General features: G+C 35.2%; 1 pseudogene; it reads right to left on the bottom strand.

Moving 5' to 3' along the window:
* Positions 1–2,401: 2,401 nt before the first annotated feature.
* Positions 2,402–2,502, bottom strand: LOC136121729 (U6 spliceosomal RNA; annotated as a pseudogene).
* Between the last annotated feature and the right edge of the window lie 17,923 nt (positions 2,503–20,425).

The following is a 20,425-nucleotide window of genomic DNA, read 5'->3' on the forward strand; positions in this document are numbered from 1 at the left end:
GAAAAGTAGGTATATTCTTAGTTTTCAGATTTAACTTACTGAGTATACTGTTTGGGCATTTACATATTTCTTAATTTTGTTCATATGATCTGTCACATACTGAAAAAATACTTCTTTTTCTTATTTCTTTTTAAATTTCCTGATGTTTTTGTGTAAGAATATTGATGCTATGTAATTTGGTGCATAGATATTTTTAAATTCTAGAACTGACTACTGATGGTACTCTTTAACAATAGGAACTACCTTTTTTTTTTTGGTCTCTTTTTTTTCTACTTCAACCTTGTTAAACATTGTAATTATCTTATGTGACTGTTCATATTTTTATTTTTATCATCTTGCATCTATGTTTATACATACTGTGTGATGCACTCTGAGAATTTTTTTCATTTTAAGGAAGCCTTTTTCTCTATTTATACTTATTGATATAAGTATTTCTAGTCCCAGAAACATATTTTATGTAATACTTTCTGAGTGTATTGCTTCTTTTTGAGTCTTTCATTCCAAGGAACATATTTTTGTCTCTAGGTTATTTTATTTTATTTTTATTGAAGTATAGTTGATTTACAATGTTGTGCTAATTTCTGCTGTACAGCAAAATGACTCAGTTATACACATATATACATTCTTTTTAAAAATTCTTTTCCATTATGGTTTACCCCAGGAGACTGGATATAGTTCCCTGTAAGATACAGTAGGACCTTGTTGTTTATCTATTCTAAGTGTAATAGTTTGCATCTAATAACCACAAACTCCTGGTCCATCCCTCTCCCTCCCCACCTCCCCTGTGGCAACAAGTCTGTTCTCTATGTCTGTGAGTCTGTTTCTATTTTGTAGATAGGTTCATTTGTGTCATATTTTAGATTCTACATGTAAGTGAAATCATATGGTATTTGTCTTTCTCTTCCTGACTTTCTTCACTTAGTATGATAGTCTCTAGCTGCAGCCATGTTGCTGCAAATGGCATTATTTCATTCTTTTTCATGGCTGAGTAGTATTCCATTGTATATATGTATCACATCTTCTTTATCCATTCATCTTTAGATGGACATTTAAGTTGTTTCCACGTCTTGGCTATTGTGAATAGTGCTGCTATGAACGTAGGGGTGCATGTATCTTTTTAATTATAGTTTTGTCTGAGTATATGTCCAGGAGTGGGATTGCTGGATCATATGGTAGTTCTATTTTTCATTTTCTGAGGAACCTCCATACTGTTTTCCATAGTGGCTGTACCAACTTACATTCCCACCAACAGTGTAGGATGGTTCCCTTTTCTCCACACCCTCTCCAGCATTTGTTATTTGTAGTCTTTTTAATCATGGCCATTCTGACCAGTGTGAGGTGGTACCTTATTGTAGTTTTGAGTTGCATTTCTCTAATAATTAGTGATGTTGAGCATCTTCTCATGTGCCTACTGGCCATCTGTATGTCTTCTTTGGAGAAATGTCTATTAAGGTCTTCTGCCCATTTTTCATTTGGGTTATTTGTATTTTTGTTGTTGTTGAGTTGTATGAGCTGTTTGTGTATTTTGGAGATTAAACACTTGTCGGTTGTATCATTTGCAGATATTTTCTCCCATTCTATAGGTTGTCTTTTCTTTTTTTTTTTATGGTTCCCTTTGCTGTGCAAAAGCTTGTAAGTTTGATTAGGTCCCATTTGTTTATTTTTGTTTTTATTTCTATTGCCTTGGGAGACTGACCTAAGAAAACACTGGTACAATTTATGTCACAGAATTCTAGGTTATTTTATATTTCTCCAGAGATTTTGTTCTAATGATTACTTTTTAAATTATATCTTTATGTCACTGCAACTCAAAGGGTAGCCTGTGAACTAGTGCTGCTCTGCAAATGGTGGCTTAATGATTCATACAGAGATGAGTACAAAAATTGTGAATATGCTTTTAGAAACTTATAGGAATTGATGATGCAACATCCAAGCCTGTGATCAGTTAACAAGCATTAGTGAACAGGATTGTACAGACCAGTTTGGATGTTACTGTGCCCATGTGATGAGTCAAAGTAGCCAGACATGCATACTAGTTGAGCTCACTAAGACTGTGCTTCAGTGTGTAGTATCTTAAGTTTAATTTGTCATGGGTGTATAAATAAAATGAGTAAAAATGTAAGGATTATCAACAAAAGTTAGAAAGTTAAAACAGAATTTCTCCGTATATTATTGCATATTCCATAATTTAACAATTGCCAAATGAAATAGGAGATAAAGTTATCATACAACCCCTTATACATTAGAATTTTATTTTCAATCAAAAATCTTGATAGGTAATTTGTGTAACCATTTTTATTATTGATAGATAATTTAAATTAATTTAAATTTAACTTTTTTAAAAAAACGTCTTTATTGGAGTATAATTGCTTTACAATGGTGTGTTACTTTCTGCTTTATAACAAATCTGGAATGCTTCACAACTTTGCAGGTCATCCTTGCGCAGGGGCCATGCTAATCTCTGTATTCCAATTTTAGTATACGTGCTGCCGAAGTGAGCACTAAATTTAACTTTTACATTATAAAGTAAATAGTTGGACTGGCTACTGGTGAAGGATTGAAGACAGAGTTTAAAAATAAATAATAAATTTATGAAGATTATTTTAAATTCAGTTTAAAATTATAAAAAATGAAAGTTTTAAAGTTATGAGGCAACATCTTTCCTATTTTAGAAAGAAAGTAAAAATAAATATTCTGAGTTTCCCACTGTGGCTTTAAAATATCTTCTTTCCTTCTAGTCAATATAACTTTTAAGACTGGCTTTTGCTACTAAGACTGGCTTTTGCTACCATGAGTGCTAATGAAGTAAAACATAAAAACAGTTTAGGTTGCACAACCCATTTTTAGTAGCATTATTGTCAACCCAATCTAGATGAGTTAAAAAACAAGAAGCACATGCATTTGTCATGACTTAATTTTTTGTCATAAAAAAATTTTTTGTCATAAAATATTTTTTAATATTGAAAAATAGTGTTTATTAAAGTGTCCATTTAATATAAGTAATCACTTAATATGGGGAATCACTCTAAAAACCAGGGTGTAATAGCAACTCTGTATTAATTATATGCATATAGTCAATAAACAATGTATACAGTTGTGTCATTTTCCTATTTTATTTTTAGACTATTAAAATGTAGTTTCATGTCTTTTGAATCTAACAATATGAAAGGAGGTTGCATTTTGTAGATCTCTTTTTTTCTGGTAGTTCATTTTTTTTGTTGAGGTATAATTTCCATAACATACATTTCACTTAGTATAAATGTCCTGCTCAATGATTTTTCAGTAAATGTATGCAGTTTTGCAACCATGACCACAATCCAGTTCTAGAACACTTCGATGATCCAAAAAGTTCCCTTGTGCCCCTTTGCAGTCACCCTATGTTCCCATTCCCAGCTCCAGGCAAGCACTCTTCTGGTTTCCTTCTTTATAGTTTTGTCTTCCCTAGGCATTTCATGTAAATGGAATCATACAATATGAAGCCTTTTGTATCTGGCTTCTTCTGTTTAGCACAGTGCTTTTGAGTGGTTTAAAAGCTGTCAGAAGTAAAAACAACAACAAAACACGGAGTCAGACTCCTCATTTCACCCTGTCACGCTGATAGAGTGCTTCCTGTAAATATGGCTTAACTGTGCCCTTCCATGTGGAACACCTCGTTTCCAGACATGCACAGTGTTTGCTAGACAGATTGTACAGCCTTCAGGCGCACTCTACTTTTATTGTTCCAAATGGATCACTGGTGATTTTGTGTCTTGTTATATACCATTACCCGCTAAGTAAATCTGCCAGAGTATACATAGATCTGCATCAGTCGGCCTTCTCTCTCCACACCCTCCCACACCCCTTTTCATCTTCACTATTTATCAGCCTTTCTTCTCTTAATGGTTCATTGTGGATGAACCGGCGTTGATGATTTCAGTTGACAGTGAAAACATAAAAGCTAAACAACTTCACTCACACACTCTATTCTGCAACATTAGAAAAATTACTGACAGCCTAGTATATATCCCCTCATTAACTTCTCTTCCCCATTATCGCTGTATGGAGAATGACTTAGTGAAGTCATATGAGTAGACAAGAAATAGATAAAGGTGGCTTGGACTAAGGTAGTAGCAATGGAGTTATTGAAAAGACAATAAATATGAGGTATTTTATTGGTTATTTATTATTTGTTGATACTGAGTGCTTTACTTTATCCCACTTAACTCATATGACTATGGAACAGTTCTTTCTAACCTCAACTTTCAGATGAGCAAACTGAATCTCAGAGAAACTAGGAAACTTTCCCAAGATAATTTAATAAAAGCTTGAGCTGAATTTTGACCTCCAACCAGTCTGGCTATAACTTTTGTTCTCTTTCGTGTTTGTTTGAAACCTCAAAAGCTCGTTATCCTAAACAAAACAGAACAAACAAAATACCTGTGTCATGGAGGAGGGAGATGTAAACACAAATCATCCATGCCAATCCAGTATAAACATTGAATCATTTTAGTGTGTATTTCTACACAATCTTTTTGCTTTTTCTCCTGTGTAAATAAGTGTCTTTTCTCTCACATCAGTTTTATAACCTCAATTTTTTACCTACAGTTTTAATATAAGCAGTTTCCTATCTCATTAAAAATTTGTAAAGCTCACATCAATAGTATGAAAAAAATCCTTGAAATGAAAATACAACTAAATCTGCATATCAAAAAGCAAAATTAAATTCCAAGAAATGTTGATTCAGAAAAAAATCATCAAAAATTCTGATAAATTCTATGAACATTATAGTGAAGAGGAAAAATGTTCAGTTGGCTTTAGATTTTTAAGCAGAAATACCCAGTGACATAAGACAATTAGGATATGTGTGAATGAAAATATAACTCACAGAATAAAATTATTTTAAGCCAATGTATCATTCAAGTTCAGAAACAACTGATAAACATTCTTAAATCCTGAAAGACTCATGTAATAATGCACTCAGGACTCCCTTTTGAAGAAAATTGAGATGAGAGATGAATTTAAATAAAGAACTCAGTAATGACATCTAAGAAAGAGAACTAGTAGTGAACATTAAATTTACCTAAGTCTAAACAACTATGCAGAAACTGGTTACAAAATAGAATGGAAATGCAATAAACCTTGACATTTGTGAGGCTAATTGAAAAATTGAGATGGGGAAAATTTTTGATAACTGTGAGAATGTCAATTATCTAATAATTCATAAAATAAATATATACTATCTACATTTGAAAAATGTAATATGAAGACATGATTTAATCCTCTTAATTTTTAAACTATTTCTTCTAAATAGAGAAGATTTTATTTTTAGGAGATAATATTCTTATGGGGTTTAGCATTTCCTTCAGTTTTACTTCAATATATTTCTTTCTGCTCAATTCAAATGCAGTTATAATGTTTTAATTTTAAAATAACTTATATAATGTGACCCCATTATTTATAAAATTATTTCTACCTTTGTATTTATTTATCTATTGATATACATACTCCTCCAGAATATTAATAATTGTGTGTGTGAATAATTCATTTTGGATGATTTGAAAAATGTCTTTGGAATTCTGTATATAGACTGACTTTTTATAACGAGCTGTATTATTTGCCCAAAATGTTATTATTTTGTTAGCACAGGTATTAAAAGTTAAAATTGAAAACAGAATCTTTAGTTAATGTACAGTTACCTTCAAAAGAATGAACCATGTTTTATTTAACCATTAAGCTATGGAAACCAATTTATGTTATTTCTATTTTTATGTGTTTATTCATTTATTGAAGAATTATTTCAGTATAGTTTCAGAAATAGTCATTGTAGTAGTTGGCAATTGTCACAGTAATGCTATATAACAATTCACCCCTAAACTGACCGATTTAAAATCAAATCATTATTTTTTTTTCATGCACAGCCTCTGGGTTGGCTTTGGCTATGCTGAACTTGACCGCAGGATGCAGATTGGAGGCAGTTTGACTCCAAACATTTCTCATTCTCTGGCTATCCAGTTCACATTCTTCTCATAGCAAAAGCAAAAGAGCAATAGCACGACGGCAGGCAGAAACCAATAGTGCTTCTTAAGGTCTTGGCTCAGGCTAGCGCGTATTCCATTAGTTAAAGGATTCACATGACCAATCTCAACGTCAATATAACAGGGAAATATACTCTGCATCAAGGGGGATGATAATAAATATTTGTTGAAAAATAATTCAATCTATCAAAATCAGTCAAATATGAAACCAATAAATGTGTAACTACAGCTTAGGTATAAGGTTGTATCATCTACTGTGAGGTTGAGGTAATTTTTTCCGTACCTGACAATACGGTTGACAATAATTAGGATTTCATTAGGCAAATAGGAAAGAGTGAAAGTGTTTAACCAAATGGAATAATATCCAAAAGGACTGCTTTATGGAAGGAGCATGTGTTGAAGGGACGGACATGTGTTAGTGTGGCTAAAGCATGGTGAGAGAAAGTAACAATTTGATTGTAAGTCAGATTTCTTGGGTAGAAAAATATAAATCCTCAAAAAGCCAATATTCCAAATGACCAATTTCTTGAAAGGTTATTTGCTGAAAATCAGTATTGACCTAATAATCAAGTTACAATTTTTAAAGTATCAAGCAGAGTTTATGGCAATTTATGTTACATGATGGCTTCTATAAGCTTTGAGGATGTTTAGCATTTTAGTTTTACTTTTATTTTTAATTTATTACTGCTATTTTGTTGAGGCTGGCCAAAGTATAATACAGTCATTTTGTGCCTTTGACTTTAGAAAATGAAAATATTTTATACACTTCTAATTTTAGCATTTACATGTTGTGAATATCAAGGATTTTTTTTTCCAAATCACAGAAAAAATTATCTCTTCTAATAATTTGCAACCTGATGTTTTCTTTCTTTTTTTTTTTTTTTCTGTACGCGGGCCTCTCACTATTGTGGCCTCTCCAGTTGCAGAGCACAGGCTCCAGACGCGCAGGCTCAGCGGCCATGGCTCACGGGCTCAGCTGCTCCGCGGCATGTGGGATCTTCCCAGATCGGGGCACAAACCCGTGTCCCCTGCATGGGCAGGCGGACTCTCAACCACTGCGCCACCAGGGAAGATCTGATCTTTTCTTAAATGTATTTTAGTCCCTATATATCTTGACTTACCTGGTTGAATGAATATTTTGCATTTACTGTAAAAATGTAAAGCATACTAAGTGTCTGAAATGTGAAATACACTCAGTGGATATACTTTAAGCTGCAATGAGAATCCATGGTGAATCAATGTTAGGGGAGCTGAAAGTAAATTAAAGCACAGCTAAAACTATGAAAAAAAGTTCGAAAAGAGCATTAACTTTATTCCATGAAGACAAATTCATGCAATTTTGCATTTAATTAATAGATGCACATTTTAAATTTGAGGAGGGAGTGGTGTGTGTGTGTGTGCATGTGCATGTTCATGTGTGTATATACACATTAAGTGAATCTTTGGTAAGTCTTTTTGTTTCACTATTTAAAATATGCATTTTCCATTTCACAAAAAAATTAAACCCACCATCTTTTGTTATATTGTGAACTGCATGTTTGCCAGTATATACCAGGTACTGGTTGACCTTTGCTTTACACGTGAGTCCCAATATTTTGCTTTCAAATTTGATTTAGGTTCACTGGAGCTTGTGTATCATTTATTATTAAAAGATACTTCTCCAGTGTTAGCGTTCAGATATCCAGAATAACGTCAATATACCCCTGAAATATCCCCCCCCGCAAATGAAACCACTAACCAAAGAGCCAACAAACTGAAACAATGTTAACCAAAAAGCAATCTCAATTTATAAATCTCTTCCCTTTCATTCTTTTCTCATCCAGTCTCTGTCATTCCTTTGGGAATGTTTACTTGTGGTGGAATCAACTGCCTCTATTCTTACTGATGACAAGAACCCTGAGAAGCACTGGTATAGAAATAAAGTTCTTCTAAACAGGAAATGACTCCCATGACCCATGAGTTACTATATATATAGTCTTTATGTCTGATCTAGTCACATTTTTTTTTTCCATCATGGTTTTCCTGTCAGAAGCTTATGGCTTTTTTTTTTTTTTAAGAATCCATCCCTTTTCAGGACTGATGCTATATGTGGCCTCTCTCTCGCTATATACCAGGCACAAGTAGGCCATTACTTTGCTGTTCCTGGAGTCTTGTTTACATGTCTAATACAGGAAGTATTCTCCCTGCTCAGCAATTGTATCCTGCTGTCCTTTTATACCTCATGTCTGTTTTAGAGAGGCCTCCTAGCTGGCCCATGATGTTCTAGCATCTCTTTAAACATAAGGCAAACTTCTTTATGTACTTTTTTGCACCATGACACCATTTCCTACTCACCATCGCCACTTTTGAAAAAATAAATTTATATGCTTTTTTGATTACAGGAGGAAGGTATGGAAGAATATTGTAAATTCACATCTTATTGTATATTCACATCTTTATACAGGTATATTTTTAAAATGAATTTTACTATTTTTATCCTGAGCTAATAACATCTCTTTTAAAACGTTTAAAACAATAGCTATTTTACAAATATCATTGCAAATTTATAACATAATCACTTATGGATAACCTTTACTCAAACAGAGCAGCTCTTTAATTTTGAGATATTTTGCTGGATCCTCTTTTCTGGTTAAGTCCAGATATGTATGCATGCATGTACATATAAATATATTTTAAGTCTTTGGTGTTTATATTAAATCAATCAATGTACCTGATAAAATAATGCATTTATAAAGAAATTCTTACCTTCTTTTTAGGTTGCAGACTTTCCTCTCCTCCCATTGTATAAATGACTTGATAAAGTAAAGAGCCTCTAGTTTTTGGCTTGCCATTTATTTCATTCCCAGAGTGTCTGAGTGTGAAACATCTGTTTGAAATGTGGTTTGTTTTCTTTTTATTTACATTTGTTAACTTTGCTACAATGTTTTCTGAAGACCACTAATGTTAACAATGTTTGGTCACTTTTTCTTTTCCAATAGTTATTGTTTCTTTAAATTTCCACAAACTGTGAATTATTGAGTTACCTGAAGTTACTGGATTTGTGTTTCTTGCCTCCCAGGATGCGCATTTCTGAATCACAGAGCAGGCTGCATTTTCTCTGCATTTCCCTTCATTCACTATATTTTACCTTATAAAACCATGTAAAAAATGTGAACAGGGGGCTTCCCTGGTGGCGCAGTGGTTGAGAGTCCGCCTGCCAATGCAGGGGACACGGGTTCGTGCCCCGGTCCGGGAGGATCCCACATGCCGCAGAGCAGCTGGGCCTGTGAGCCATGGCCGCTGAACCTGCGTGTCCGGAGCCTGTGCTCCGCAACGGGAGAGGCCACAACAGTGAGAGGCCCGCGTGCCACAAAAAAAAAAAAAAAAAAAAAATGTGAACAAATCTTTAATCCTAACATAATACATTTGAATTTTCATTTTTATATAGAAAAATATGGATTTATTCTTTATTTTTATAGTTTTCATGTCTTTCCTATAATGATGCTTTTTCTCAAGGGATCTGCTGGTATCAAAGCCCTAAATAAAACCCTTTTACTCACATTTCAAATTTCCTATTATTTTTAATACCTTATAACCTATTGTAGGGTCTTTACTTTTCATAAAACACTGCTCATTTCTCACATCCCTCTCCCTGTGCTATGTTCATGCTCCCTTTGGTCATGTGTATATATTTAGTTTTTCATTAGAAAAGAATGAAAATTAAGATAAAGAGCCATTTATTTTTTTGTTTCAGATATAGATACATTTAACACAAAGTTTTATCAGTTTCATTAGTCCTTTTTCAAATTTGGTTTTATTTGATTAAATTTCTCCACATCCTTCTCAAATTTATTGTGCTTTAAGATTATTGTAATAATCCGTTTCATTTTCTATATTATTTAAAAAATTATGTCTGAATCTGTATTTTCCTATAAAGATTCTATTATCTTTTAACAGTTTTTTAAACTGAATCTTGACATGCATTATTTTTTTTTTCTTAATATTGTTTAGGCTCACTAAATAATGACTCTTTTTTATTAAGGTAATTTTCCTTCCAATTGACATCAGCCTGGCTAAATTGCACAATTTTATTACGCCTCATTATGAAAGAGGACATCATTTCAGCCATTATAAAGCTTTTCTATATTTTGCTATCTAGCTACAAGTTTTTCTTAAAATATTTCTTATTTATGTCAGTGATATTTTAAAATATGTATTACATGAAATTCTTTTGTGTATTAAAATCTTGGTCAGTTTCTCTATTAGGTAAATATACATTGATATGTATATTTTTAAATATTGAGTTACATTTATTCACTTTTGGAAAATATTTCATTGTCTCTTGGTTTGCATTGTTGATAATTATGAATCTGCTGTCAATCTAATTGTCATTCCTTTTCTCTCTGAATGGCTGTTTAAAGTTCCATCCTTTAATTTTGGCTTCCCACAATTTTACTACTAGGTGTTTAGTTGTGGACTAAAAAAAAATCCTGTTTCTAGTTTTTGTATTACCTGAATTTTAGGATTTATATGTTTAATCAATTCTAGGTATTTCTTAGCTAATATATTTTAAAATATTGCAACTAATCCACTATCTCTGTACTCTTTGCTTATGCTTAAATTGGAAGCACATGGTGAATTTTCTTACTATATCTTCTTGTCTTAAATCCTCTCTTTACTGTTTTTATAGTTTTATGTCTTTGTGCTGTATTCTGTGCAATTTTAAAGGTCTATTTTGTAATTCACTAATTTTATTTTTAGCAATATCTAATTATAATTGTCCATTGAGATTAATTAATCAACTAATTTTTAATTACTCTAATTTTTAGAGAAGTTCTAGGTTTATAGAAAAATTGAGCGGTGGGACTTCCCTGGTGGTCCAGTGGGTAAGACTCCATTCTTCCACTGCAAGGGGCACAGGTTTTATCCCTGGTTGAGGAGCTAAGATCTTGCATGCTGTGTGGCGCAGCCAAAAAATTAAGAAAAACAATTTAAAAAGACGAAAGAAAAATTGAGCAGAAAGTAAAAAGAGTTCCCATATATTTCCTCTCCCTCTTCCCACAGTTTTCCCTATTATTATGATCTTGCTTGGGTGTTGCACATTAGAGTTGATGAGCCCATATTGATACATTATTATTAACTACAGTCCATAGTTCACAGTAGCATTTACTCTTTGTATTGTACAGTTGTATGGATTTTGACAAATGCATGATGTCATTACCCACTGTTACAGTACATACAGATTAAATTCACTGCCTTGAAAATCCTCTTTTCTCTACCTATTTATTCCTCTTCGCTTTTCCCTCCCATTCCCCCACTTAACCCCACCAAACTCTTGGCAAACCCTGATCTTTCTAAAGTCTCTAAAGTTTTGCTTTTAGAACATCATATAGTTGGAATCAAACAGGGTGTAACCTTTTTAGACTGGCTTCTTTTACCTAGCAATATACATTTAAGGTTCCTTCTGTTTCATGGATTGGTAGCCCATTTCTTTTTATTATTAAATAATTAATGTTCCATTATACAGATGTACCACAGTTTGCTTATCTATTGGCCAATCGAAGAACGTGTTGGTTGCTTCCAAGTTTTGGCTTTATACTACAAACATTTGTGCACAGATTTTTGTGTGAACGTAAGTTTTTTGTTTTTTTAAAAATAAATTTATTTATTTATTGGCTGCGTTGGGCCTTCGTTGCTGTGTGCGGGCTTTCTCTAGTTGCAGCAAGTGGGGGGCTACTCTGTTGTGGCGCGCGGGCTTCTCACTGCAGTGGCTTCTATTATTGTGGACATGGGCTCTAGGCATGCGGGCTTCAGTAGTTGTGACATGCGGTCTCAGTAGTTGTGGCTCACGGGCTCTGGAGCACAGGCTCAGTAGTTGTGGCGCCCGGGCTTAGTTGCTCTGTGGCATGTGGGATCTTCCCAGACCAGGGCTCAAACCCATGTCCCCTGCATTGGCAGGTGGATTCTAAACCACTGTGCCACCAGGGAAGTCCCTGAATGCAAGTTTTTAACTCATTTGGGTAAATATCAAGGAGCATGACTGTTGGGATTGTATGGCAAGACTACTTTTAGCTTTGTAAGAAACAGCTACACTCTCTTCTACCTTTATAGCATCATTTCGCATTCCCATAAGTGTTGAGTGAGAGTTTCTGTTGCTCCATATCTTCATTAGCACTTGGTTCATTTGTGTTTTGGATTTTAGCCATCCTAATAGGTGTGCACTGGTATTTCATTGTTATTTTAATTTGAAATTATTTGATGATTTTGAGTATTTCTCATGTGCTTATTTGTCATGTGTGTATCTTTTTAATGAGATGTCTGCATATATCTTTTGCCCATTTTTAAAAATTAGGTGGTTTGTTTTTTCATTGTTAAGTTTGAAGAGTTATTTATATATTTTGAATACAAGTTCTGTTTCAGGTAAGTGTTTCGCAAATATTTTCTCCCCATTTGTGGCTTATCTCGTCCTTGTTTCCTGGAGCAGTTTTTTTTTTTTTTTTAAATGCATTTTAACTTATCAATTTTTCTTTCATGGATAAAACTTATTGCCAAGCCCAAAGTCATCTAAATTTTCTCCCATGTTATTTTCTACAAGTTATTTAGTTTTGCATTTTATATTTTGGTCACAATCCATTTTGAATTAATTTAATTTTTTTGAAGGTTGTAAAGTCAGTGTATATATTAATTTTTCTTGTTGTTTGTTTGCATGTGGATATTCACTTGTTCTAGCACTATTTGTTTAAAAGACTATCCTTTCTCCATTGGAGTGCCCTTGCTCCTTTGTCAAAGATCAGTTGATGACATTTATGTGGGTGTTTTTTTGGTCTCTGTACATTGTTACATTGCTTTATTTGCCAGTATTACACTGTTTTCCTTACTGTAGCTTTGTAGTAAGTTTTAAAGTTAGGTAGTGCCTATCCTCTGACTTTGCTCTTCTTCAATATTGTATTGGCTATTCTGGGTCTTTGCTTTTCCATATAAACTTCAGAATCAGTTTCTTGACATGCACATCCATTTAGATTTGAATTCTAATGATTTTATATGTAGACAGAGATGGAGGTCCTATTTGCATTGTGTGTGTGTGTGTGTGTGTGTGTGTCTTTTAAAATCTTCTTTACTTATTTATAGTCATATTCTTTGCCTATTTGTATGCCTCTTTATCGAAATATTTTAATATCATTACTTCATATCATGTGTCACATTATATATTTGTATGTATATATATTTATATAACAGCCTACAGGGTATCCATACTACTTATTGTTTCTGTTGACTCTCATGCATAATAGCTTTTTTTTTTAATGTGTTTTGTTATTGTGGATCATGAACTCTTATTCAACAGGTTTTAAATATAGGAAAGATAGCAGACGTTGATGGAACATGTATCCCTTTAAGAAGAATTTTTTTCTTTTTTTTCTATCTGAAAGAACAGAGGCACATGGGAGTATTGCCAACCTGGACCACATAAAGTTCATTTATTGAAGTTTATTTATTTATTTTTTTCATGTGATTTTTCTGGACCGCAAAGGTAATATGTGTTCAGATTTTAAACCCATATGATAGAAGGCCTATGGTTCCACATTCTCAGAGAATTTTTTTCATCACTCAAATTTCAGTCTAAGAGGATTAGTTTCTTGTCTTTGTTTGATGACAGGATAGTTTTATCTCCAATTGTCATAGGTCAGGTTCACTAGATGCAGAATGTGAAATGTAGATCCTTGTTAACATGATTTATTGGGGAAAATCTCCCAGGAAAAGAAGAGTGAAAGGAACAGGAGAGGGCACATGAACTTATCCTGCAATTTGCTTCTTTAGTGACTCTTCTCCATGGGATAGTCTCTCATGGAAAAATGCTCATGCTTTGTACCTATTCTCATAGTTCCATCCTCATGCTTCTAACGCAATCTTTCGATATTGTTGTTTTCAGGCTCCTGATCAACCATCTAAGGCATTTGCCACTGCTCAAGAATCTGAGTATACCTTTGGCCACTTCTTTTTCTAAATAAAATGGATGACCTGAGTCACTGTCTAAAAGTTAGACCTTCAGGAGAGTTTTCCCTCACTGTGGTCCGTCAGGACTCTCCTGAGTGGAGTAGTCCAATAGTAGTTTAGTTTTGGCTTGCACCCACTTACCAAGCTGATCCATCTTTAAACTAAGTTTGGTCTCTTTCCTCCTCTGTCATTTCATTACAGGGAAACTCCTTTAGGGCCATGTATGTGAGTTGATGGAGAGGCATCAGTGAAAGAGTGGTAAGGGATAAGGAGGTTACTGGCCTTCTATTTTCACTACTTACTTGTGGTCTCTGGACTTGCTTAATCATAATTCCGAATATACTGCCCATAACATGACATCGTTTCACAGCTTCTTCCATTCCCTAATCTTGTGACTTGGTAAGTAACTTAGTCCATTCAGGATGCTATAGCAGAATATTATAGTGTTTCATAAACAACAGAAAGTTATTTCTCACAGTTCTAGAGGCTAGAGGTCCAAGATCAAGGTGCCAGCAGATGTGGTGTCTGGAGAGGGACCACTTCCTAATTCATGGACAACCACCTTCTCACTGTGTCCTGACATGGTGGAAGGGGCAAGCGAGCTCTCTGGGATCTTTTTCTTAAAGGCACTAATCCTATTCATGAGGGCTCTACCCTCATAACCTAATCATCTTCCAAAGGCCTACTCCAAAATACTATCACACTGGGGATTAGGTTTTCAACATATGAAGTTTAAGGGAACACAGGGACTTCCCTGGTGGCGTAATGGTTAAGAATCCGCCTGCCAATACAGGGGACACAGGTTCGATCCCTGGTCTGGGAAGATCCCACGTGCTGCGGAGCAACTAAGCCCATGCGCCACAGCTGCTGAGCCTGTGCTCTAGAGCCCACAAGCCACAGCTACTGAGCCTATGTACCACAACTCCTGAAGCCTGCACACCTAGAGCCTGCACTCTGCCACGAGAGAAGCCACCACAATGAGAAGCCCGCGCAACACAATGAAGAGTAGCCCCTGCTTGCTGCAACTAGAGATAGCCTACAAACAGCAACGAAGACCCAACGCAGCCAAAAATAAGTAAATAAAAGAAATTTAAAAAAAAAAAAGAGGGTTTCCCTGGTGGCGCAGTGGTTGAGAGTCCGCCTGCTGATGCAGGGGACACAGGTTCGTGCCCCAGTCCAGGAAGATCCCACATGTCGCGGAGCGGCTGGGCCCGTGAGCCATGGCCGCTGAGCCTGCGCGTCCGGAGCCTGTGCTCCACGACGGGACAGGCCACAACAGCAGTGAGAGGCCTGCGTACCACAAAAAAAAAAAAAAATTTAAGGGGACACAAACATTCAGTCTGTAGCAGTGAACTCGATAATATCTACTTCATAATGAGCACTGGCTGCATGGTATCCTGTAGTCAGTCACTCAGATTCTATCAGAACTCATTGGCCTATAAGAGCCATTTATCAATTGATATATAGTTCTTCCCTATATATGGCATGGTTTTGTTTGGTACCTTCTCTACCACAGGTACTTATACTACCATTGAATATTTTGAATCGTATGTTCTGAGGTACAGGACCCTATTTTTTTTTTTTTTTTTTTTGTGGTACGTGGGCCTCTCACTGTTATGGCCTCTCCTGTTGCGGAGCACAGGCTCCGGATGCGCAGGCTCAGTGGCCATGGCTTACGGGCCCAGCCGCTCCGTGGCATGTGGGATCTTCCCGGACCGGGGCACGAACCCATGTCCCCTGCATCTGCAGGCGGACTCCCAACCACTGCGCCACCAGGGAAGCCCTAGGACCCTTTTTGAGGCCCAATCAAAGCCAGGCCCTCCTGCCTCATCCAAAAAATGGTCCAAGGCCATCTTGCTAAGTACAATATATGCTGCCTCCAAATCTCAAAGAATCCTACTACTACTAAGAGTTCTGCTTCTTTCTTAGTGGTGTGAGATGCAAGGTACAAAACTTGTCCTTTGACTTCACTGATGTACCTGGCCTTTTTAGTGCTTCTCACTCTTTAGAGTGTATGTCTCTCATTAAGGTATTCAGAACCCTTGCCATTTCTTATTCGTCAGGATCAATTACATAATATCATCAATATAGTGGATTAATGTATTATCCACCAAATGGATTACATTAATTCATATGCCCAAGTAGTTCTTGTTCCTTCACACAGTATTCTGATAGAGAGCAAGGTAATTAATAGCCTTCAGGTAAAACCAGAAGTATAGATTGTTGTCTACATCAGGTGAATGAAAACCAATTCTGATTTTTCCTCTTAATAATTATCAAAAAGAAAATTCTCACCAGATCAGTATTCACATACCATGTGAACAGAATTGTGTTACTTTGCTCTAGAATAGATACTACATTTAGAGCAGCAGTTACAGTTGGGGCTCTCACTTGATTAAGTTTGCAGTGGGCTATTGTTATCCACCATGATTTATTCAATTTTTGCATTGATCAGACTAGTGAATTAAATGAGGCTACTATGGCAATATCATTTAAGTCTTTGAGAGTAGCATTAATCCCTGCTGTTCTCCCAGGATGCATTATTGATTTACTATCTTGGCATCTTATCTTTACTACGATGTTTCAGGGGCTTTTACTTGGCTCTTACTTTGAAGGTGAAGGTTTTGTCTTGTGAGAATTTTGCCTATATCTATGTATATCCATTCCAAATATATATTTGGGAACTAGGAAAATGATCAATGGATGGGTCGGTGAATCCAGTGAACTCACTGAGAGATGAGGCTCATGAGGAAACAAGCCATCATGTTAGAAAATCAAAAGAAAGTGTGAAGATTCCCACAGAGGATATAGATGATATAGTATCAGTAACAGACCTTAAAATAACTAGCTTAATATGATCAAAGGAGTAGAAAACAAAATTGAGAATTTTATTAGCAAGCTAAAAAATATAGTATTAAATGAGTATATATTCTAAAATTTAAAAAGTAGCTAAAAGAAATAATTTAATTGATATGTTTAATGGTAGATTAAAAATTGCTTGAAGAAAGAACTGAAGGACGTTACCAGCATGAATCACAGAGAGACAAAAGAATGGAAAATAGAAAAGAGAAAGAGAGTAAGATTTGCAGAGAGGAGATATAATATTTATGTAATTGGAGTTCTAGAAAAAGAGGAGAGAGAATAGGACAGCATCAATATTGGAGAAGAAAATGGCTGAAAATTTTCCAAAAATGAAGAAAGAGTCTAAGTTACAAATTTAAGAAGACTTAAAGGATCAGAAGCAATATAAATAAAAAGAAATCCATATTTTGGCACTTCACAGTAAAACTAGGAAATAAAAGAAAGAGTGGATATTAAGAGAAACCAGAGAAGAAAACAAGATTATTTTCAAAGAAACAGTAATTATCCCAACAGCTGACTTCTCAAGGGAAACAATGGAAGCATAATACTCTGGAATAATATCTTCAAAGTGCTGAAAGAAAGTGGCCTATCCAGTAAAAACATCCTTCAAAAAGGAAGCTCAGAGAGCATAATAAAGAAGCTTGTTAATTATAGCAATTATAAAAGCTTGACAAAAAATAACACCAAAAGAAAACAATTGCTGGGCTCTGAAGGGAAACAGGAAAGAATTTGCAGGGCTGCTGTAATCCTTGAAAGAATTCAAGCACGTGAGGTGAGCCTCACACTTACGGATTTTCCTGGGAAAGCATTTTCTGGGGGCACTAGGGAAAAATGTTTACACTTGTGATTGGATTCTTACTAGGCTGAGGAGACTGAGATTAAAGTTTGGGGACAACAGCATGACTGGAAGTTGAGGGACAAAATCCAGGAAAGAAGGGAAACAAAGAAAATGCTTTTTCCAGTATTGGCATTTTGATGTGCTCTTATTCCTTATCCCAATTTTTGTACTTTATGGCAAAATATATTTTCTTGAGTATGGAGCAAAAAAGGACCTTCCTTTACTTCCTTTTCTCTGTGAATTAACTGTAGTTTCTCACTTTCTCTATTCTTGGTACTCTGGCATTTTGGAACTTGAGGATTGGTAGGTTAACGCCTACCACGGTTAACCAATTCGAAGAGCTAACCAATTGCCTGCCATCATGCCTTTGGTATCCAAACCAACCAATCCCCAGCCGAAGTCCATACCACCTCCCTCCCCCAAATCACTCCTTTTATCACAGTTATACAATCTGGATCCGCTACAGGGCCAGGTAATGGACAATTGGAGACCACTCCTATAGCTAGAGCCCACTGAAATTATTCCAACTATCCAATCATAATTTGTTCTGCTTGCTTACCTTGCTTTGCCCATACCTTTCCTGGAAATCTGAAACTGCAGTAGAAGCTCCCACCCTCAGTTCCAGTGTCTGTCTGCCTGCTCATCTCTGTAAGGTGCTTCCATACCTGATGTGCCATGTCTCCCATTTCTAGGAGACTGTGAATATAATAAAAAACTTCCTCCTTCATGGCAATTATTTCTGTGTCTGTGTGTCTTACTATAACTGCTCAAAACAAGTCCCGGTAGTACACTTTTAGAAAACTCTTGAGTTTTAAGTAGTGAGTTTTTGGGGTGTTTTTGGTTTTTTTCCTAATAAACTAGTGACTTTGCTCTTGATTTCATGCAATGGCCAGCTTAAAGACCTATTCTACTTCAGTCTGAAATATGTGGACCAAAAGTGCACAGAATTGGCCTGCTACCAATACCAGGTCTGTTCCTTCTAGCCACTTTGGGTTTTAGTCTGATGAAATCATCCCTGATTGGGACCATTCAGTTCTTCATATGGACACAAAGAATCTCATATTTTCCAACCCTTATGGTAATTTAGGCTGACTGTTTACTGACTGTTTGTAAAGGTTGTTTCACCCTTCTTTTCTATAAGTAGCACAAAAGAAAACCTTGGTAAAACCTGATCTGGGATTCTGAGAAACGATAGAATTAAAACAAGAAAGCAGGTTGCAAAATATCTTGTGGAAACATTAAAAAATTGGCTGAAAATGCACTTGACAGGAATCTTATACCTAATTTTTTTCTGCATCTTGAAAAGCTAGCTTATTGACTTACATCTGGATAAATGGAACAATTAATTCAACCAAATGGAGATTTACTGTCCGAGCTCTCACTTCTTTCTGTCCTCTCTCAAAGTGGGAATGCTGCCTTCTTTTGTTTTGTATTATTTTACCTATGTGTACAAAATGTGTTTCACTCACAGGCCTGGATTACAGATTTATGTTTATTATAACAACTTATGAAAATATGAGAGAAATAAATAGTTTGATTTAGATAGAGTACTTGGAGATATACCTATAACATTTGTATTATACTATAGGCCCTCATCTAATTAAGTGGATTTTACAGCATTTCAAAAGTGTACACTTAAGGACCATAAAGACAGTCTATCCTCATTGCAACTCAGCTTGTTCCAAATTCTGTAATGTTGATTAGGGAAACCTCTTTACCATTACTAAAGTGCCTCTGGATTGCTAGCTCAGACAACAGCAAATTATTTAAAACAAAAATGATTATTTCATTTTTATGTCTTGATGGATGTATATTTTGGAAATATTATATGTTGCTTAAATACATTACATTTTAAAATACTTTTCATTGTTTGACCACCCTTTATCTGAGTTTGTGAGACTTTGTAGGATGAACATTTATTTGTGCTTTGTGTGATTTGAAAATGAGTATGCACTCAGGGCAAATAATAATAGTTGTGCCTAAGACACACTGAGCCCTTACTATGTGTCTGGCACTGACCTAAATACTTTATGTATGTTGCTCAAAACAACCCTCTGATCTGGGTCTCAACAGTATTCCCTTTTTATTTTTAAAAAAATAGGTTACTCTATTTTTTAAGACTTTTTTTTTGAGAAGTTTTAAGTTCACAGCAAAATTGAGAAGAAGATACAGAGATTTTCTCTATAATTCCTGTCCCCACACATGCGTGGACCCCTCTATTATCAACACCACCTATAGTCAAACATTTGTTACAATTTATGAACTTACATTAAGATATCATAATCACTCAAAGTCCATAGTTCACATTAGGGTTCACTGTTGTTGAATTCTATGAGTCTGGACAAGTGTATGCATCCTTATAGTATCATACAGAGTATTTTCACTGCCCTAAAAATCCCCTCTGCTCTGCCTACTCACCCCTCTACCACTCTCCCTACCCCCTGGAAATCACTGATCTTTTTACATATCCATAGTCTTGCTGTTTCCAGAATGTCACATAATTGGAATCATGCAATATGTAGCTTTTTCAGATTGTCTTCTTTGACTTCTTAATATGCACTTGTTTCCTCCATGTCTTTTTGGGGTTTGAGAGCTCATTTCTTGTTAGTGCTGAATAATATTCCATTGTCTGAATGTACCAGTTTTTTTTTTTTTTTAATCCATTCACCTACTGAAGGACATCTTGGTTGCTTCCAAGTTTTGGCAATTATGAATAAAGCTGCTATAAACATCTGTGTGC

The sequence above is a fragment of the Phocoena phocoena genome, chromosome 3, assembly GCF_963924675.1.
Source record: "Phocoena phocoena chromosome 3, mPhoPho1.1, whole genome shotgun sequence".
Lineage (NCBI taxonomy): Eukaryota > Metazoa > Chordata > Mammalia > Artiodactyla > Phocoenidae > Phocoena > Phocoena phocoena.